Consider the following 12,093-nt stretch of genomic DNA (forward strand, 5'->3'; position numbering starts at 1 on the left):
CTCCCCACAAAGAATTTTCCAATCCAAACTCCCAGGGAGCACCTGGTGGCAATTTACTCCAGTGGTAGACAAAGCATTTAGGAGGAAATATGATCTGAGGTACTCACATTATTTACTTTAGAAACGGAAAAGTAGCAGGCAATATCAAGCTTCAGAATTATAGTTCCAACAGAAATTGTTTCACCAACTGGTTTATTCATCATTCAGGCAACATATGTCTGGCTTGTTCTAAGCATCAACCAAACAAGGACTCCATTATGGGTAGGCTCAGAGCTCAGTGCAGTGCAGATGTGTTGACCAGCATCCACAACAATAGGGTTTGCTGTAATGAAGTTTTGGTGTAGGGGTAGGGGGGTGGCTAGGATGGAGGACCCACCTACTCTCAGCTCAGTGGAGGCCCCACCGAGGCCAAGAACCTTTCACAGATCCAACTTCACTGCTTGATTTCACAAGTACAGAAAATGTATTTTTCTAACTGTATACTGCCCGTATCACAAGTATATAGGGAACCAATGCTGGCCTTGTGGTATAGTTCCTTTTACTTTTATGCAAAAAGATTTATGTGGGAAGACATTAATTGGGAACTGTGCAATGTCATCATATCATGAGTTCATTCCTATGCAAAGTAATCGAAACAAAAATCTTTAAATTACTGTTGGGTATTCTGTCATCCGGATATATCATAATTTATTTAACCAAAATCCTATTGTAGAGCATTTGTGTCATTCCAGTTATTCGATGGTATAAATAAAACTGGAACTGAAAGAACTTTAGAAATAACCGTCATGCCTTGGTATCCTCAGGGGATTGGTTCCAGGATTCTCTGCAGATACCGAACTCTGCAGATGCTCAAATCTCTTATATAAAACTTTGCAATATTTGCATATAACCTTCGAACATCCTACCACATGCTTTAAATCATTTCTAGCTTACTTATAATAATTAATAAAGCCTAAATGCTATGTAAATAGCTGTTATACTCTACTGTTTAGGGAATGATGAAAAGAAAATAGTCTACATGTTCAGTACAGATGAAATTTTTTAAAATATTTTTGATGCACAGTTGATTAACTACATGGATGTGGAAACCGGGGACAGGGAGGGTTTGTATGTGGTAAATCCTCTCCCTTCACAAAGGAGGGAACAAGGTTCTGGGGAGTTGAAGTCATTTTCCCAAAAGCAAGGCAGTCACGTTATTTGAGGACCAGGTTTGAACACCTGGGAAAACACATTTAAGGAAGGAGAAAGAGAGGTGGGTTATCTGAAAGTGGGTTAAAATGAAAAGCTATTGAAAAAAACATGTAGGGCAAGAGGAACTGGGAAATCCAAGGTGGAGAGGACATGGATGATAGGGCTTTAATGATGTTCTTGTGAAAACTGCCTGTGGAGGAACTGCTATTAGTCTTCTGGCATGCGGAAGTGAGAGTCAGGGTGGCTCTCAGATACGCCACCTGATCGTGTAACAGGAACCTTTAAAATCCCCTCAAACAGCCTGACTCATGATGTCCACCAACAGTAATCTGTCCTAGGAAGTTAGTACCAAAAGGGAGAAAAAGTCCTCTCTTTGCTCACCCATGCAGAGGTCCACACGGCTGAAGCTCCTCCGACGAAATGCAGATTAGCAAGAGCAAAGCATAAAAACATAGTTAATATAAGTTTTATGGTGACACAGGAGCCTTCAGTAATGCGGATTCAAGGAAACAGGGAAATCTTAGCATTTTCAGACCATCAGGCAGGACGGGGGCTGAACGGAGCAGGAGTGATCTACTGGTAATAAACTGGGGGCACTTAGCAAGGCCTACTTCCTCAGACTCTTCTCTATGTCCCCATGGCTTCCAGGATACGGATGTTAGGGAGGGTCTCATGATCTACGTTAGAGGAAGTCAGGTTGGTTTTATGGCCTCTTCAAGGGAAGATGAGAGGAAGTTGAGAGTGGACTTCTGGCTTCTGCTCTTGCTCAAATGCCAAGTGTCCATATTTGAGAGTCTCATCCTGAATCCCAACAGTACATACATAGTTAGTCACTAAAACAGTTTATAATAATAATAATAATAATAATAATAATAATAATAATAATAATTGTAAGCATTCAGTGTTGGAGAGAGGTTGGGCAGACTGGGGGACTTTCAGAAGCAGCCAAGTATGATTATTTTTATTTTTATTGTTAAACATTCTATTTTCCCCAGCATTCATCATCAGTTCTTGTTCACATTTTCATATTTTCCTCTTCTATTTTAGTAATGCTATGACTCTATGGCAAAATTAAGCAATTTAAAAAACACGTATCTGACTTACAGTGTCCCTGACTTACGATGGTTGGACTATACACTGATGTGAAAAGGATATGCATTCAGTAGATTGAATTCAAGCTGTTTTTAATATTTATCTTATCCTGGGCTGGAAATATGGAATATAACCCTCTTTCCTGATGCTGGGCCATGGCAGAAAGTCACAGCTCCCAGTCAGCTATGGATGGTGAGAAGAAACCATTCACACTCCATAGGGTCCTGGGTTGCTAAGTTAGGGTACTTGGTAGGTGGGACATAGTAAGTGCATTTTCAACTTACAATGCATTTATTGGGATGGGACGCCATCATAACTCGAGGAGCATCTGCATATATCATAAGCAGGAAGTCAGGGGTTCGGGGTTGTGGGAGAGGACATTCTGCTATAGGTGATGCTGACTGCAATATACTTAGTGAAATTCAACTGCCCTTGGGCTTTTTCACATGCTTGGAGGTGGGGACGGCTGAATCCCAGGCTCAGCTGGTCCCACCTCTGTGCACCTTCTCTCAGGAGCTCAACAAACAGTCTGCCCAGCAGGCTGCAGCTTACCCCATGTAGTTCCACCTTCCACTTGAGTCTCCCAGACATGTCCTGTGCCTTCCTCCCTCTGCCACTTTAGTGGACTCTCAGGAGAAAGTAGAGATAAATGCACATGGTTGATCTTCTATATTTGTATAAATAAAAGTGTTGCTCTTTAAGTAAAAACTGAGTCATAAAATTTTCATATCCCTTAACCCAGTAATTATATTTAATGTCAGTAATTTAAAAGTATAAAACAGGAAAGAAAAACTATGACTATTGTCACCATGCAAAACTGGTAGCAATTTAAATGCCCAACAGTAAGTAATTATTCATTTAAAACACAGGGAGTGCATGTAAGATAATATTGGGTAACATTGTTTCCAACTTTAAGAGTTTAGACAAAGTTGCAACTTGGGGAAAATTCTTATTAGTTAAGAGACAAGGTATGATTATGTAAAAAAAGTACGAGCATGGGGGAAAGAGCAAAAATAGAGTCAAAATATAGGAATTGTACAAGTGATGATATTTCACAGGATGCTCCTTCTGTTTTAGAAGTTTTTCTGATGCATTACATGTGACTGTATGACCAATGTGATTCTAATATATATATATATATATATATATATATATTCAGAAAAATGAGAAATTATAATCCATCTATGTATGATACATCAAAGTATGTAAGTGCGTTCTACTGTCATGTATAACCAATTAAAACAAATTTTTTAAAAAGAAGTTTTTCTAATGCAATCACTTTGGCTTTGTCAGTTAAAAAAATATCAGTGGACCCTCATGTTATAATGTAACATAGTAATTTGCATGTACTGGAATGTTTAATGAAATGGGTTTGAACCCAGGTGCTGCATGGCTGAGAGGCTTTGGGTTGGCGGCCAAGGAGCTCAGCCCCTGCAGCTGGCCTGCTGCTCTGCCACAGGAACATCTTCCCATCTGCTGGCAGCTGGGGTGCCTGAGAGACCCAACAGACAGTGTGGATTTGTGCCTGTGAGTTGACTGTTTCAAAATACACTTTCCCGCCTCCTGGTACCAAGAGACACACAGTTCCTTCCTGTGTGATTCACTCAAAGTTTTTTTTTGTTGTTGTTGTTGTTGTTTTTTTTGCTTTTTTCTCAGCATGGATTTCATCTTCCAGTGTGGAAATCTCTCATTGTTTAAAAGACACCAGCAAGCTCCGCTCTCAGTATCTACTGAAGGGAAAATGCTACCAGGACGGTGGTCCATTCCATAGACCACATCCCATTATGTAAAACACCCAAGAACTGAAGCCCACCAAGATCATGCCTGTGAGAGCTGGCTGAGTAACACAGAGAAGTGTCCCTGAGGACAGATCAGACTGAAAGCCAGCCCTCTAAGCCAGCTACTCAGCAGAGACCACAGGGCTCCTACTCCAGCCCCTAAGTCCTTTCGTCCCACTCATCATATTTTGCATAAATCTTTCCATCCCTGTGGGGCTGGCAACAGGCTTCCTCTTGACTCTGCAACATTGATGAGCTTTTCAGTGTTCAATACCAGAACAATCTGCCATATGTTGTAGTGAGTGCTGCCAGCCCCATGTCCTGTGAATGCCTACTAAATCCCCAGCACTAGTCTAAATGGTCATATTATATCACAATAGTTTCATGTGTAGAATAATTTTGTGAGGTGGATGCTGAAATTACCCCTAATACATCGATGAGGACCCTGGAACCCAGATTAAGTAACTCGTCCAAGGTCAAGGTCATACACCTTGTAAAGCGGCAGCAATGGGAATCCATTGGACTTCAGAAAGTGTGCTCTGAGCTACCTTATGCTTGAGTGTCCCATCTATAAGACCTGCCTCTGCCTTCTGGAGTCAGCCTGAACCAGGGGACTTGACTCCCCTTCGACATGCTAAGTATTCAAACATTCAAACACTGACAACTTCTTCCATTCCTCCACCACATCTCCCTTCCTCTAAACAGCCCTGTGCTATTTTTTCTTCCAGGATTCCTTGGTCACTTCATAGGCTACTAAGCACCGGGCACACTAAGCAAGCCCTGCATATCCTCACTCTTCCCACTTCACAGCCTGGCTGAGCTTGACGGAGCAAAACCTTATGGGTTTTCACACGTAAAATTATTTCACAGTGTGCCTCTGGTGGCCAGGTCTCCTGAGGATGAGCCAGGTGCATGATGCTTTGTCCCCATAGCCTCAAATGCTCATAAGGGGATTCAGAGGCCTGAAATCATTGCAAAACTGGAAGCAAGAGTTACTGGTGCATTAGAATCCAATTTTTTTCAGTCTCATTTTCAAAGAAGTCTGGCTTTGCATTTCCCCAGAGACATAATATAACCACCAAGAAAGGAAAAAAAAAAAAGGAGTAATCATTTGTAAATTTTCCAAGCAGGGAAAAAGCTGCAGCTATACCTCAGTTTTCCACATCAACAGTGTAAAAGCCTGGCACTGGACAAAAAATGAGAAGTGGATGTTTCAACTCCACAAATTTCCAGATGGTGCTAAGAAACCCTGATCTATTAGTGGGAACCCCTGTGTTGGAACTAACAGCCATGGAAAGAGAGAGAATGTGAAAGAAAACAAAAGATAACTAACTAGCCAACAACCAATCAGAAGAGATATTTTATGATCCATCAGAAAGGATGCTAGCAGATAATACATTAGTCACTGACTGGTGGGAGAGTGTGGTCCACATTGAGCCACATGCAGTCACATGCTACATGGTGATTTTTTGGTCAATGATGGATATGCCTCACACTTACCATGGAGATCCCAAACCATTAAATGGAGCTGCAAAACTCCTAAAGCCTCGTGTTGTCAAAGCCATCAAAATGTCATAGCCACAATCCTAATTACCTCCTAAAGGGCCCACCTGCAAGTACCATTAGTATCTCATGTTTGTGGTGATGCTGGTGTGAACAAACCTACTGCATAGTCAGTCATAAAAAGGATAGCACGTACAATTATGTACAGTATGTAATAGTTAATCGTGACAATAAAAGACTAACTGGCGACTGTATTCACTATATTATACTTCCGGTTATTGAGGAGTGTACTCCTTCTAATTAAAGAAAAACAGTTTAGTATAAAGCAATATGCCACTTTACTCCAACAGCAGCCTCAGACATGACAAGTTTATTGCGTTTTTTTTTTTTTTTAATTGCATCAAGAAGCCACATTGAGTGATTGAGTTACCCCACCGAGGTTTATGTAAGTACACTCTATGATGTTGGCCCAGTCATGGAATTACCTAACAATGAATTTCTCAGAACAGATCCCCAATGTTAAGTGGATCATAACTAAATCAATAGTAATGACTCATCTCATGGTGTGAGATGATATTGTTTATAGTCTTGTGTGGTACCCAGCTCAATGACGATGCAGTACCATTCATCTAATCGGTTTTTGAGCACTTGATTTCTCCTAAATCAGAAAGCTCGAGTACCCAATGGTGGGCCATCAGGCTTGGTAGGGACAACTATTCACCTGTTCTTGAGACAGTCAGTATTTCTTGGATAAAAAGAGGGGATAAAAAGAGGACTAAAAACTTGAGAGATTTCTCATTGAAAACGACTTTCCACTTTCTGTTCGACATCAAGACAACCAGGTTCAAACTTTAATTATCTCTGCTGAGAAGAATCTGGCAAGTGAGTTCCTAATCTCTTCTTCAACTGGACTTCAAACCCCAGATTTGCTTATGTTTGTGTATGATTTTAAATAATGCTGCATTGGGTTTTTTCCTGATAATAATTGTGAGAACAAGATCAGTTTTCAAAAAGTGTGCCCTTCGTATCAAGTTAGGTCTTTTTGAAAAATCTTTGTATCTGACTTCTCAACCTTAAAAATTATATTTTATGCCTGAGGAGATAGTTCAAGCTACCTAAGATTTAAATAAGTCATTGAGAGATACCTCTGCAGGCAAACTTCTTGAAGTTTCCAAAATACAACAGTTTTCCCACTGGTCGAATTCCCTCATCTTGTTTATTTGTTTCTTGGTTTATTTCTTTTTGAAAGTCAAATAGTCTTATATGATTTAAAACAATACCAAATAAAATAATAAGGAATTGCAATTCCCTGGAGGCAACAGTTTTAATCCCTTAAACTGATTTTTTTTTTCTTGGCATTTATTTTTAACTTTCTAAAGAATATGTTCAGTCTTTAATTTTTGCTTTACAGTTTTTAGATGTTGCCTCTTGAATTGCCACTGTGGGTGATGAGACTTCTCAATCTAACTCTCCCTGACCTACCAGCCACAAAGATCTGCCCCTCCACCATCCCTCCAAATGTGGATTTATCATGTTTTGTTTACATGAATATTTATTACTGGCCTATTTTTACTCTAGATTGTTACCCATAGCTGAGCCATGTCGTCTTTTATTGAATATGGTTTTATTTTATTCTCTGATTTTTCTTTCTTGCTTTATTTCCAAGTAACCATCACCAATTTATCTACAGATGCCTTACATCTTCTCATGATACATTGGAACTTGTCTTATTCCATTTTCTGTGGCTATAACAGAACGCCTGAGACTGGATAATTTATTAAGATATAAGTGCTTTGCTCGATGATCTGGAAAGTGGAAGTCTAAGAGCACGGCACCAGCATCTTCTGAGCATCTGGCAAGGTCCTTCTTGCTGCCTGGTAACATGGAGGAGGGCTTCACATGGTGAGAGAGAGCAAGCATGCTACCTTGGGCCTCTGTTCTTCTTCTTTAAAGCCACTAATGCCACCATGGAGGCCCCCTTTAAGACCTCAATTAATCCTAATTACCTCCTAAAGGGTCCACCTGCAAGTACCATTAGTATGTCAATTGGGAACTGAGGTTGTTTTGTTAAGAGATTCCCAACTTCAGCCTATCTTTTCTCTTGTATGATCCATACCTTGAGAGATGACCTTTCTATCTCCTTCCTGGAGGTATAGTCTGATTGACAGACTCCCAAAAGCCAAAGAGAGAAAGCAGGCTAAGCAATCTTCTTATCCAGTGTATATGTTTCTACTTCTTCCTCTATTTTCCATAATGGACTCTACCCAGAGCTATGCCTGCAAACCCAAGTCCAGAATCTCTCTGGCTCAACTTTTCAAAGAGTTGACCCCATGTCTTCTTCCAGAATGTTGGATCATGTCACCAGGCAGCAGAGAATTGGTTAGGGGTGGAATCTGATCTACCTGCATATTATACAGAACTTTTAAACTCACACCTGCCATATTCATCTTCCTCTGCATTTCCACTTTCAGATGCCTCCGTTTCTGAGATTCTTAAGCCTTTCATAACTAACAATCTTGCTTCTAGGCTTAACACACTATCAGCTGAAGTTTTAAATTTCTCTGCTCTGATGAATTTGCTAACATCCATTTGTCTGCTCTCCATATTTCAAATTTTTCATTGCTATCTCCTTTCCCATTCTCTTTGTCCTCTGGGTCCAGGCCTTTTTAATCCTGTATTTTCATATCTCAGAGATTTGTGGAGGAAACTGTGATGAAAGCAGGCTTTCCACTTGACATATTTAACAGGAAATCATAAGCGTCCGATTTTTATTGCATTCTTCATGTCAACAACTAACAGGGAGGAACTGGCCACAGTGGTGGCCTCTGAGGAAGAGAGATGAGAGTGAGAAGAGTCCATACTTTCCTATTGACAGTAGTCCATCCTTATCCAAGGTTTTGCTTTCCACGGTTTCAGTAACCTGCAGTCAACCACCTTCCAGACACATTAAGCATAAAATTCCAGAAATGAACAATTCATCAGTTTTCAATCGTGTGCCACTATAGTAGTTGGATGAAATCTCACATCATCCTGCTTCATCCTCCCTGGGACATGACTCCTTTGTCCAGCGTATCCATGCTGTATATGCCACCTTCCCATTAGTCACTTAGTAGGCATCTTGGTTATTGGATTTACTCCCATGGTATCACAGTGCTTGTGTTCAGGTAACCCTTATGGAACTTAATAGTGGCCCCAAAGTGCAAGAATAGCGTTGCCGATAATTCAAATATGCCAAAGAGAAGCCATAAAGTGCTCCTTTTAAGTGAGAAGGTCAAAGTCCTTAAGGAAAAATGTCATGTCATCCTTGCTCAGATATATGGTAAGAACAAATCTTCCATGAAACTGGGGGGAAGGAAAAAGAAATTCATTCTAGTTTTGCTGTCATGCCCCTAAACTATAAAAGTTACAGCCATAATGTATGATAAGTGCTTTGCTAAGACACATAGGGCATTAAATTATTTCTGTGTGCACATATAGGGAAAAAGCGCCATATAGATACGATTTAGTACTATTCACAATTTAGGCACCTACTGGTCATGTTGTAAAGAATATCCCTCAGATAAGACAAGACTACTGCTTATCCTTTTGGACTTCTTATATTCTGTACCACACACAAAGATTACCTTTTCAAAACTAATTTATCAATATAATGAAAAAAAAATCTCCTGTGGGCATCTTTCATTCTACGGTTAGCATAAATTAGGAAAAGAAGAGTGTTATTGTCACCATCCATTCCATCTCACATCTTGCTGCAAATACATAAACTCCCTGTCTCCAGGATTTCATTTTATTCTAGAAAATGTTTAAATGTCCTTCGATCTTGGATCGATGTTAGATAGAATGTTAATGGTCACCGATGGCTATCAATATCTACAGCAATGCGTCGACATCCCAGTGTATCCAGCCAGGTGGTAAAGGACTAATGTCTCACTTAACTTCAGTCACCAACACCACTTCATGCTAATTCCAACACACTCCGCAGTCTCTAGTAGGGATTGCAAGGAAATGCTTAAATTAAAACCTTGATATCCCATGACCTGTATGGATCAATCGGAAACGATTTGAACATGTCTCCTTCATATGCAGGCATGTGTGTGTATAACATATATGTGTGTATGAAATTAATTCAAATTCAGCAAGCCATGGTTTTTTACAACTATAAGGTAAATATAGATGACTTACAAGTGAGATAATAACAGTTCTCCCATGTGATATTCATGGAGAACCCAAAGCAACCACGAGCGTTTTCTAATGAAGGATTCTTGCTAGTTCATTGTCCTTTCTCTCTGTGAGCATAATATTTGTCATTATCTTTGCATCTGATTTTGCAAGCATCTCAGCAATAGTGTGATTTGTACCTGTTTCTGCTCTCAGGGATGCAAACTTGAATGATGCCTCTACAAATTTAGCCCTTCTTTAAATGCCTTTAGAAACAAGTTCCACACATTCTCAGACTGGAAAACATTGATTTGTCCTTGTTCTTTAAAAATTTAATTAATTTAGTGAAAGGTCATGGACTTGACAAATGACACAAAAGCTTTGCTAGTTTTACATCACCATGTGCAACAGACTGCCGACAGGGTATAGGGGATTGGAACCCAAGAAGTGCCAGTCCAATAAAATGCAATATTTTATCTAGTCTCCACCATATTTCTTTTCAGTTTTTCTTGAGGTTTTTTTTTTTTTTTGGGGGGGTTGCTTGTCTAAAATCATTGGATTCAAAGAATTTTGTCCACTGTTTAGTTTTGTGGCAATTTTAGATTCTTGATTCTATTATTATTTTCTTTACTATTTTCAAGGAACCTTTCCTAAGAATAGTGTTAGAATTATGGGAACATTGCAATGATAGTACAGAGAGCTTCCATATATTCCATACCAAGTTTTCCCTAAAGCTAACATCTTAAATCACTCGAATCACCACTATATAGTCACAAGTACTCATTGATCACAACTAATGAACCAATATCAATTCATCATTAGTACCTGAAGTCCACACTTTATCTTGATTTCCTTAGATTTTTACCTTATGTCCTTCTCTTCCAAGATCCCCTTTTACATTTAGTTGTCATGGTCTCCTTTGGCTCCTCTGGTGTGACAAGAGGTCAGACATGGCTTGTTTCTGATGACCTTGACAATTCCGAGGAGGGCCGATGGTATGTTCTAAAGCATCTCTCCACTGTGATTGGTTTTTGATGTGTTTCTGAGATGATACCCGAGTTATGGGTTTGGGGAGGAAGACCACACAGATGAAGTGCGGTACCCATCACGTCATATCAAGACTACGAGCTATTGACATGACTTTTCACTGTTGATGATAACCTTGATCAGCTGTCTCAGGTAGCGATCGCCAGGTTTTTCCATTGCGGAGTGACTACTTTTCCACTCCTCTTCCTAATATACCCTTTAGAAGGAAGTTACTATGCATAGCCCAGACTTCAGATGTGGACACCTGTGCTCCACCTTCTCAAGGGTAGAGTATCTACATAAATTACTTTTGATTCTGCTGTACAGGATATTTTCAATTCTCCCCTGCTTGTTTATTTTTCCAATCACTTATTTATATCAGGATGGGCTCATGAATATTTATTTCGTACCTCAAATGATAATCCAAAGCTATTTTTCTTATTTTGCTGCTCAACTTGCTCCAGCTTTAACCATGGGGAGTTCTTTCTGTTAACTTCTGTATCTCTTTGGCATATCCCTTCCTTTGAGGTTTCTTTGGGCAATTTGTTACTTTTTGGCACAATGAGCTACTCTGGGATTGTCTTCTATATTTCTCAGTTGAGTCTAGAAGCGGCCATTTTTTTTTTTTTTAAAGCCATGGTTCCTTTTATGGGAGAGAGGTTTTAGAAACCAAGATCTGGGTGCAATTGCTGCTGGGTGTCATTGCTTCTAGATCTTCTGGCCTAACAGAAGAAGGAAACACATGTGTCTATGCTAAACTGTATATAGGCACACACATCAGTTTCTCTATGCATCCAGCTATAATTATATGAAGTTGAAACCGAGTTCCTACAAAAGTCTGCAACTCCAATACCACATAAATCATTCTAGCATTTTCTTCTTGCTTGCCCTGTAATTTCCCATTCCAACAGTGAAAACCATGTCTGCCCTCATCAACTATTCATTTCTTAATTTTTCAACTTGAGATCCATGTGTCATGATTTTTGAATTGTTAACTTATACCCAGTGGGAAATTTTTTAAATGATAAAACTTTGCCAACTAGGGTTCAGTGCTTTATGTATTATTCCTTGAGCCTTTAAACTTACAGATTTCACTAACTCCCACCCCTTAATTGAGGTTCAATACTTTCATAATGCAGCCAGTTTCTACCCTGGATTCCCTAAATACTAAATGAATTTTTTAAATTTGCATTTAATATGACTACGTACTTTATCTTTTTATTTTTTAATTTGTTTTATTTAGTTATACATGACAGCAGAATGCATTTATGCACTTTGATATATCATACATAGATGGGATACAATTTCTCATTTTTCTGAGTGTACATATTGGTCATGCAGTCAC

Source organism: Marmota monax, unplaced genomic scaffold (genome assembly GCF_021218885.2).
Source record: "Marmota monax isolate L192 unplaced genomic scaffold, Marmota_monax_Labrador192_F-V1.1 WCK01_AAM20220418_F8-fsc00706, whole genome shotgun sequence".
Classification (NCBI taxonomy): Eukaryota; Metazoa; Chordata; class Mammalia; order Rodentia; family Sciuridae; genus Marmota; species Marmota monax.